Source organism: Gigantopelta aegis, chromosome 7, assembly GCF_016097555.1.
Source record: "Gigantopelta aegis isolate Gae_Host chromosome 7, Gae_host_genome, whole genome shotgun sequence".
Taxonomy (NCBI): domain Eukaryota; kingdom Metazoa; phylum Mollusca; class Gastropoda; order Neomphalida; family Peltospiridae; genus Gigantopelta; species Gigantopelta aegis.
The window spans coordinates 47183980-47193351 of NC_054705.1; the positions used below are offsets into that span (position 1 = coordinate 47183980).

At 38.2% G+C, this 9372-nt stretch overlaps 1 protein-coding gene across 1 annotated transcript in view; it reads right to left on the reverse strand.

Annotated features, from left to right (window-relative positions):
• LOC121376819 (transcription termination factor 3, mitochondrial-like) overlaps nt 1-8125 on the reverse strand; it is a 34627-nt gene extending 26502 nt beyond the window's left edge. Inside the window, exon 1 of the mRNA XM_041504591.1 lies at nt 7971-8125. The gene's annotated coding sequence lies outside the window, so the exon portion shown is untranslated. The remainder of the gene's footprint in view (nt 1-7970) is intronic.
• Between the last annotated feature and the right edge of the window lie 1247 nt (nt 8126-9372).

A 9372-nucleotide genomic window follows, 5' to 3' on the forward strand; every position in this document is an offset into this window, starting at 1 on the left:
ACATCCAAGGTGGTCACCACTATATCAGCTAGAACAAGAAAATTGTAATGCATAATGTAATGTAATACGAAATGACTGAGAGCCATTCAAAATATTACGTAAGGCTATGTACTGGTATGAAATGACTAGGAGCCATTCAAATAATACGTAACGCTATGTACTGGTATGAAATGACTGGGAGCCATTCAAATATTACTTAAATTAAGGCATTTGGCCTGGTATGCATATATTCAACAATATATAATGCACATTATTGCTTAATATCAACAAGTATAATATTATAGTTAATTAATAAAACGGTTAAATGTGATGGCTATTATATATAACAGGTGCAGTGAATACGCCCTCTGGTGAGCTGGTGGTTACGTAATACCTAACGTGTCAAGTCAGGAATTAGTCTTCGAACTGAAGAAACAAAACATACCTGATTTTTGCAGATGCATCGCAATGTTCTGTAATAATAGTCATTCCAGTAAGCCAGTAACAATTATATATTATTTTTCAATACAAAATAAACCACCATTGTCAAAGTGCTGAAATAACTATTATGTTTTGTACATAAATTAACCCATGTACTGAAATAATAATCAGTGTTTTCTTGGTTAATTGGTATTTTCTTTCCGTGGCCTCTACCTGTGGTTCCTGATTGTAAATTTAGATGGTCCCCAGACACTGTCTAGACACACTAAAATGATGTGCCTCTTTTATTAAGATCACAGGGTATTGTGTTATAACCGCACGGATACCCCTCTATTCGTAATGGCAATTACCAGCTGCCCTGTCTTATTACTGTCAGTAATTCTGTAAAACTCTTGCTTAAGTAGACTTTCCCATCTAAAATCACAAAACTGACCAATTACGTAGTCCCAAAGAAAAGAAAAGTATCACCGGTATCGTGAGTGGTCGTTTTTGCTCAAACGTACCTTACCAACAGGCCTAATAATATGCATTTTTTCTTTGGATTTAAAAAAAAAGAAAAATACTATAACTTCATTTCGTTCTATTGATGCAAGTTAAAATATATTTAGTTAAATAGTTTATTATACAATCAAGTCATTTATGTTGTTTTACAAGTCAGGTTGATGAAAGCGAAGCACCTTGTCATAAATTAGAGCGTTTGTTTACACTGTGTATGGACGGAGCTGATGTCACTTCGCCCCAAGCTGGCCTCAGATTACAGTTATCTTCCCATTTGGTTGTCGAAAATCAGGAAGTTTCACCGCGCAAGTAGTCTGCTGTTTGACTGTGATTATTTCATGGCAGACAGCTATGAAGTGGCAACTGTTTGACTGAAGTGACAGGGGATAGCATGTAGTTTGTAAACATGTGTAACTTGTTGACATTGAAGACTTGTTTGTGGTAATTCCGGCCCATGCAAAAGTAGTGCTTTTTGTGTAAAATGGGTGTACTCCGGCCTGGTTTAGAGGGTGTGTCTGTTTAAACCAATATGCTGGGAGAAAGAGCTGGACAACAGGGGTTGTCCTTTTCAGGGTGTGTGTCCCCCATGCAGGCAAAGGTACATACAAAACTTCACGGGCCTGCTGATATTAATAAAAATGTTATAGCCACTAAGGCTATATAGAAACATATAGCGAAATTAATTGTGGTCTGAGGCCAGCTATACTATACAAAAAACGAAACAAAATGGCTGCCCTCAGTTAGCAGGAATAATCATGTTTTTTTATTAACTCTAAAATTACGCATTTTTCATTTCTTAAAGTGTCAGTATGTGTTGGTTGTCCAGTATGCATTTTTCCAACACATAAGGCTCTTGTTTGAGTTGACCCTACCTTTAACGCTATTTTTGTCAAATACTCCCCCCTTAACGCTCCATAACACTTTACCATCCACCCCCAAAAATATTACATAACACTTGCCCATCAACCCCAAAAAATATTACATAACACTAGACCATCCACCCCAAAAAATATTACATAACACTACCATCCACCCCCAAAAATATTACGTAACACTAGACCATCCACCCCCAAAAATATTACGTAACACTTGGCCATCCACCCCAAAAATATTACATAACACTAGACCATCCACCCCAAAAAATATTACATAACACTAGACCATCCACCCCAAAAAATATTACATAACACTAGACCATCCACCCCAAAACATATTACATAACACTAGACCATCCACACCCACCCCCCAAAAAATATATATAATATAATTTTAATGGACTGTTTTGCGATTTGGGAAAGTGCAGATATGCATTTTAACTATTTATAATCATTATTGTGTGTAGACGTCTAACTATAACTACCTACGTTAAACATTGTCGCCGTGAACATTGTCGCTGTGACAAGAGTGTTTATGAAAACAATTTAACAAAAGATTTTAGTAATAAAAAAGTGTTACATAATGGTTAAATAGCCCATGGTCACCCACCCCCTGTAACCCTACATAATATTTCAACCTATACCCATCCCCTCAAGCATTACATAATATTTGAATGGCCCCATGGGTATGAAATGACTAGAGTAAGAAATGACTTTTTACAATGGAACAAAATGACTAGGGTACAAAATGACTAGACCGAACAGCCGTGTGGTTATTGACTTAATATGCACCCTGCACTATGAAATGACCAGGCGTACAGTATTATACGAATTGAATTCGAAGTGACTATATGGTACGAAATGACTATGTGACTATGATTCGATGGTACATATCAATATTATTATCAATAAGGGGAGGGCTGTAAATATTGATATTATTATCAATAATTATTAATATTATCAATAAAACTGAGTTCACCTAACAACAAAAACATGAATACAATATTTACGGAAATACTATTCTACATTTTTCAGTTATGATACACGACACAAAATATATTGCATGCAATCAGCTAACGTAAAAAATCAACAATGTGGACGTAAAACAAATCCATTCTAGTAAATAAAAGTGAAACACCCTCCGAAAAACAGGAAAGAGTACGTTTCTAACTGCGTTCAGGCGCATGCGTTTGCAAAATATATCGTACCGCGCATGTGCAGTTCGTCATTTTCCATTTTTAAGGCCACTGTTACTGTATGAAAAAATATATATTTCTGATATATACATGTACAATGGACGAAAACTTTGTTTCGTGTTTTTTTTAAAGGATAAATTAAGTTTGTCAAGCATTCCGGTCTGGTCCGCGTTTTACCAAAACACCCATCGCTAAAACTTTTGTCAATGACTCAATACAGATAGACATTACATTCATACCAGTAAATAGCTTGTAGAATATCAATTTTCAAATGAACTGATGCATAATTAGCACCATGTATACAAACAAAAGTATTTACACACACACACACACACACACACAAACACACCTGATACCTCGAGGAAAAAAGAAAGAAATATTTTATTTAACAACGCACTCAACACATTTTATTTACGGTTATATGGCGTCACACATATGGTTAAGGACCACACAGATTTTGAGAGGAAACCCGCTGTCGCCACTACATGGGCTACTCTTCCGATTAGCAGCAAGGGATCTTTTATTTGCGCTTCCCACAGGCAGGATAGCACAAACCATGGCCTTTGTTGAACCAGTTATGGATCACTGGTCGGTGCAAGTGGTTTACACCTACCCATTGAGCCTTGCGGAGTACTCACTCAGGGTTTGGAGTCGGTATCTGGATTAAAAATCCAATGCATCGACTGGGATCCGAAACCAGTACCTACCAGCCTATAGACCGATGGCTTTCCACGACGCCACCGAGGCCGGTTGATACCTCGAGGAAGGCTGGAGGTCACTCGAGCTATGTATGGGCTAGTTCATAAAAATAAACTCGAATGTAAAATATAATACAGTAAAACAAAAAACGTTTCATGGAGGGCATGGTCCCCGTGCAGCACACCCCTGCCTACGCCACTGGCAGACACTCGTTTCGTACCTGTTAAAACTTGATAACAATGCCGAACACGTTCCTTTTTTACACATAGACTGGGCTTGTTTGTCTTACTACGCAAATACAAATAAAACCGGAAGTGAATGTTCCGCGGAGAATTCGCGTCGTTTCGTCCCAAATGATACATTTGCCAAATTCGCTAAAACAGATATGACATAATTACAGTAATAGTATACAATATATGTAGTAGCATAATCATTTTGGAATAAATGACAAAAACTGCATTTATTTGGGTAAAATGGCTCTTTAATGGCTGATAGTAACTGGCGTAGCCGGGGGGGGGGGGGGGGGGGGGGGGGGGGGGATATATATATATATATATATATATCAGGGGCGTAGCGTGATCTGGAGCTGGAGTGGGGGTGGGGGTGGGGGGTCGAATATGAACCAAGTGGACCTTTTCCTATTTTGTTTTTGCATCCGAAACTCCATATTTATATACATGTATGTTTTAGTACTGAAAGCGGACCATTTGCTTCAAGCGTGGGGAGGGTCGTCCGAACACACACACCCCCCCCCCCCCAGCCTACGCCCCTGTATATTGATGTACAGGGCAACCAACCTAATGGAAATATTTTTTCCGGAAATTTCTGGTATTTCCATTTTTAAGCTCGCGAACGCCCCTTTCAAAACAATAGTTTAAAGCACGCGAAAAGGCCATTTTCAAACAAATATATTATCTATTGGAATGTTATGTATTCAATAATAAAAGTATCAATCAATCCACATAAGTGGCAGAATTTTTCTACTTCCTTTTTAAGCATAGCCCTACTTTATGGCTTGTCTACTTTACAAAACATGATAAATATATTCATCAGTGTAAATAAAGTTACTATATCTAGTACAGCAATTGACAGCATTATCACACACACACGCACACAGACTGGATATCGTTCTGCATTACGCTTACATTACTATTAAGATCGAACTTTTCGCTGCAAAATCTAACAATGGTTTGTAAAAATTTACATTTTTTATAGTTTAACGTACTTCAATAAAACAAGATCGGTCGGTATATTAATTAATTAATATTAATGTCATGAATGTGTCACAGATTACTGGTAGCCAAATAGTATTTAGTGAAATATTGCACGTGAAAGCGTATAAAAAGAACTTATGAAGAGAATTGTGGATCCGTTTCTTTTGTTTTCGTATGATCGCAAGTGTTCTGTTATATGTTCAGGTTTTTACACACCGTGGCGAAGTTGCATGCATCGCCATAGAACCGATGTCTGTCCCGTAGTAATTAATTATGTAATGAATACATAAACTAAATAACAAGACAAATTTCATACATTGTACACTTCCAAGCTAACTCTCGATGAAGCTGGACGCTGTCGCCTGTGCTCTCGACTCCCCCCCCCCCCCCCCCCCCCTCACCTGGGGGGCTTGATTGCAAGCTTTGGATCGTTGCTGGAGTTTCGCGTCGCGTACACCGGGTCACGGGCAACTGTGACTTTGGTGTACGGCGACTCGGACTCGCAGAAGAGGAAGGGAAGAGGACGGAGGAAGAAGAAACGTGCGCCTGGAGCGGCTCAGGGGGGAACAAAACTGGCGGCTCAACCGCCAGCGGCGGTCCCTTCTGCGTCGCCGCCCCCGGCTCGGCCCAAGACAAAAGGACCAGCTCATCCGGACCCGCCGTCAACACCGAGGGATGCTCTCAACGCGCCGATGTGCGAGACGCCCGCAGACTGACCTCCATCTCCCTCTACGCCACCGCCTACACGTAACTGGCCACTGTCACCATATGTCGTATACCCTCAGGATAAATCGGAATGTTTTCAAATTATTTTTAAATCACTGGCAGGATTCTGCAAGTAAAGTTTTGATTGGTGGACATGAGCTCCAACTGGCTGGTGTTAGATCCACATGTAATAGTGGAGCTAATTTTAATTAGATTGAAAAAATACATACACTCGAGATTACAACTTTAATACCTTTATTGAAATGCATATTTTTCAATTCAAACCTACCTGTTAGTTATAGATTACATATAGAAGTTCATTCTTATTCAATGGTCTCTTCACAGAGTTTTCAAAAGATAGCTCTTTTCAAAGAATCAATTAATGTTTAACGACACACAATACGCATAGGCTATTATTTTTGGACAAAAATCCGATTCCAGTTTTTTAGGAGACCACATTTCTGGGATTACATTTGTCAGGAGGCTACCTTTTGTGCCCCATTTAAAATATGTTAAAAAGAAGGGTTTAAAGGCCCTCAATATTTTAAAAGTTATTGGCAAGACTGAATGGGGAGCAGATCGAAAGGTTATGATTCGACTATTGACCGTTAGTTAGGTAGAAACTTGATTACGGCTGAATTGTGTATGGGTCAGCATGCAAGTTTTACTTGCATATGCTAGATCTTATACACAAGCAGGGACTTAGGCTTTGTCTTGGTGCTTTCAGAACATATGTGGAGAGCTTGTACGTTGACCCACACGAACCTAGTTTAGGTGCCAGACGTACAAAGCTTTCTCTTCAGTATGCTACCAAGATTAAATCTTTGCCAATACATCCTGCACACAATCCGGTTTTTGATAACGAATATATAAAGTTGTTTGATGCGAGGCCGAATGCCATCCGAACATTTGGTCTTCGCATTAAGCAGTTTTTATCAGTTTCCAACATTGATTTCACTGATATTTTGGAAACACCTTCATATTTTGACTTGCCACATTGGTGTATCAAACCACCCAACATTGTATTCGATCTTGTGCATCTGAAGAAGGATCGCACAGATTTATAAACAACATTTTTTGGAAATCCACGACAGGTATCTTGATTACATTCCTGTTTACACAGAGGGATCACGGGATGGGAATTATGTGGCTTGTGTTACTGCTTTTCCATCAGACACAATAATTTACATGAGATTGCCCAATTCGGCATCCATATTTACTGCAGAAATATGGGCTATCATTAAGGCCCTGAAAGACATTAAGGATTCATGCGCATCCACATATATTATCTGTACAGACTCGCTTTCCTATCTCCATACAGTACAGTACAGGAAGTGGACCATCCCTTGGTTGGGATGGCGGTACGAAAGTGTGTCTTTTTATCCATTGCCAATAAAGGTGTTATATTGTGTTGGATACCGAGCCATGTTGGCATTAATGGCAATAAAAAGGCAGATTCTGCCGCCAAGTCTGTTTTTAATTTGTCCCATGCCAGTGTTGGTGTTCACCTCAGTGATTTTAAATATATTAACCGATATATCCTTTCGACTTAGCAAGGTGATTGGAATGATGGGGTTGCGAACAAGCTTCATTCTGTCAAGCCAGTCATGGGAGTGGTAGTCATCCTACAGGCGGTGCAGGAAGCATGAAGTAATCTTGTGACGTGCACGTATTAGGCATATGTATTTATTTTAAAGAAGGACCCTCCTCCTCCTGTGATGATTTTCATTCATTTGTATTTCTTTAGCACATTGTCGACGTTTTCTTTGTTGCCGTCATTCAGCCATTGATTCATTCGCTTTATAATAGGGGAGTACTTTATCAGACCTCTTCATCAGCCCTCATACAAAGGCATTTTATTACGCCTCTCCGAGTGTTTATGAAACCAGGTGAACTGCAAAAGACATACCGACGCGTGCCCGTCTTAAGTAGCAGAATAAATTTGTTATGGTATGCACACTGACCGTCAAAGTTTGTTTGTGTTAGGGACATCACTAGAGGACATTGATTTATGAATCATCGGTTATTGGATGAAAAACATAATTTTCTCTGGTCCTCCTGGTAGACAGGACAATTGTATAGACAATTATCCACATACAGAGAATGATATGTTGAGACTGCTCAAATCAATGCTCTGTATGGAATGCGGGTGTAATTGAAATATTTTAGACGCTATTGTTTTAGTGTATGAAAAAGAAAGAGTTGGTGGTTCTTGGAATTTGAAATATGGTTGAACATTCCGTGAGACTGATTTATTTTTATAGTCCGTCCCACAGGTAACGCCTTTTTCATACTATGAATTTACTACAAATTATATATTTCTGAGGTGATTGATTTGTAAATTGCACACAAAACACTTTTACCTTTTTCTTATGCATCAAACCAAACGTTGTCGGCTCGGCGGCTTGTCCGTATCTGGCTGGATGGCAGGTGTAGTGGCCTTACGCTTCGCCGCCGCAACAACAACAGGGTCCCTTGCCTGCTCAACGGCAATTTAACTAAAGCTGATAAGCTAGTCACTGTCAGGGATAACCACACATCTATAATCTCTTATCTATATAAAATTTTAGTTGATTTTGGCGTTGCTGATCTGCTGATTAGCAGGGCTAATATTAATTTTGAATTTCCATGGCAGATTGGCACCCCTATTATTAAATTCCACATACGCAATGAAATTCTTAAAATAGAAAAACATAAAGACCTAAATATTCTATTTCGTGCGGTGGTTGATGACTTTTACCCTGATGTTATACAAGTATATACACACGGGTCAAAGGACACAACCACCGGCAGGACAGGAATGGCCTTTATTGTCAAAAACAAAAACATCCAAAGTAAACCTGTTACCGTTAGGGCTAGGGTAACAGATCATATATCAGTTTATACAACCGTGTTAATGGCCATCCTTTATGCGTTGGTGTGGATAGACAGCTATCATAAACTTCATAGCCCTCTTAGATATGTGGTTTTCTCTGACAGCCTTAGCGCCCTCCAGGCTATCTCTGGAACTAATGGCGTCAGACCGGAAATTATTAAAGAAATATTTAAATTCTATATAAGAATTGTTTCTCATTTTTTAGGAATTTATCGATGTATAAAAGTCACAAATGGTATAAAATCGCGTCGCTACGCGATTTTATACTACATTTGTGACTTTTATACATCGATAAATTCCTAAAAAATGAGAAAGAATTCTTATAATTACAAACTGTACAAGAAGTGTATCTTAAAACAGTCAAAAATAATTTCTTTCGTTCTTACCGTCAACCATTTTCTGTAAATAAGCGTAGGAATACATGTATACATACTATTGGTAATTGTCCGTCTAAAAATAAAAATTAGTATTGAATCAACAAAAAGAGTGTATATATCTTTATTTTAACTTATATATATATATTCACAATACAACTGTTCTTCCGTAATTTTATCATCAAGTCAAAACTGAAAGTAATAAATCATTTATTAATTAGAACTATTTTTTCACTTAAACACGTACAAATTTAGCTCTATATTGTACGACAGTACCAATCGGCGCTCTTTTCTTTCATAATAAATGAATAATTAAGAAAACAATTCTTATATAGTCCTTAATTTAATTGAACATGAAAGGAAATAGGAAACGAAATATTGCAACAACGTATAACTTCTTTTTAAAAAATGAAACAATTTCATGTGCAGATTTGTCGTGTTTTTCTATCGCAAAGTGACCTTGATATTAACTTTTGTTTACGTGTAGTGACTGTTGGTGTTGTGCGGTTATTTCTA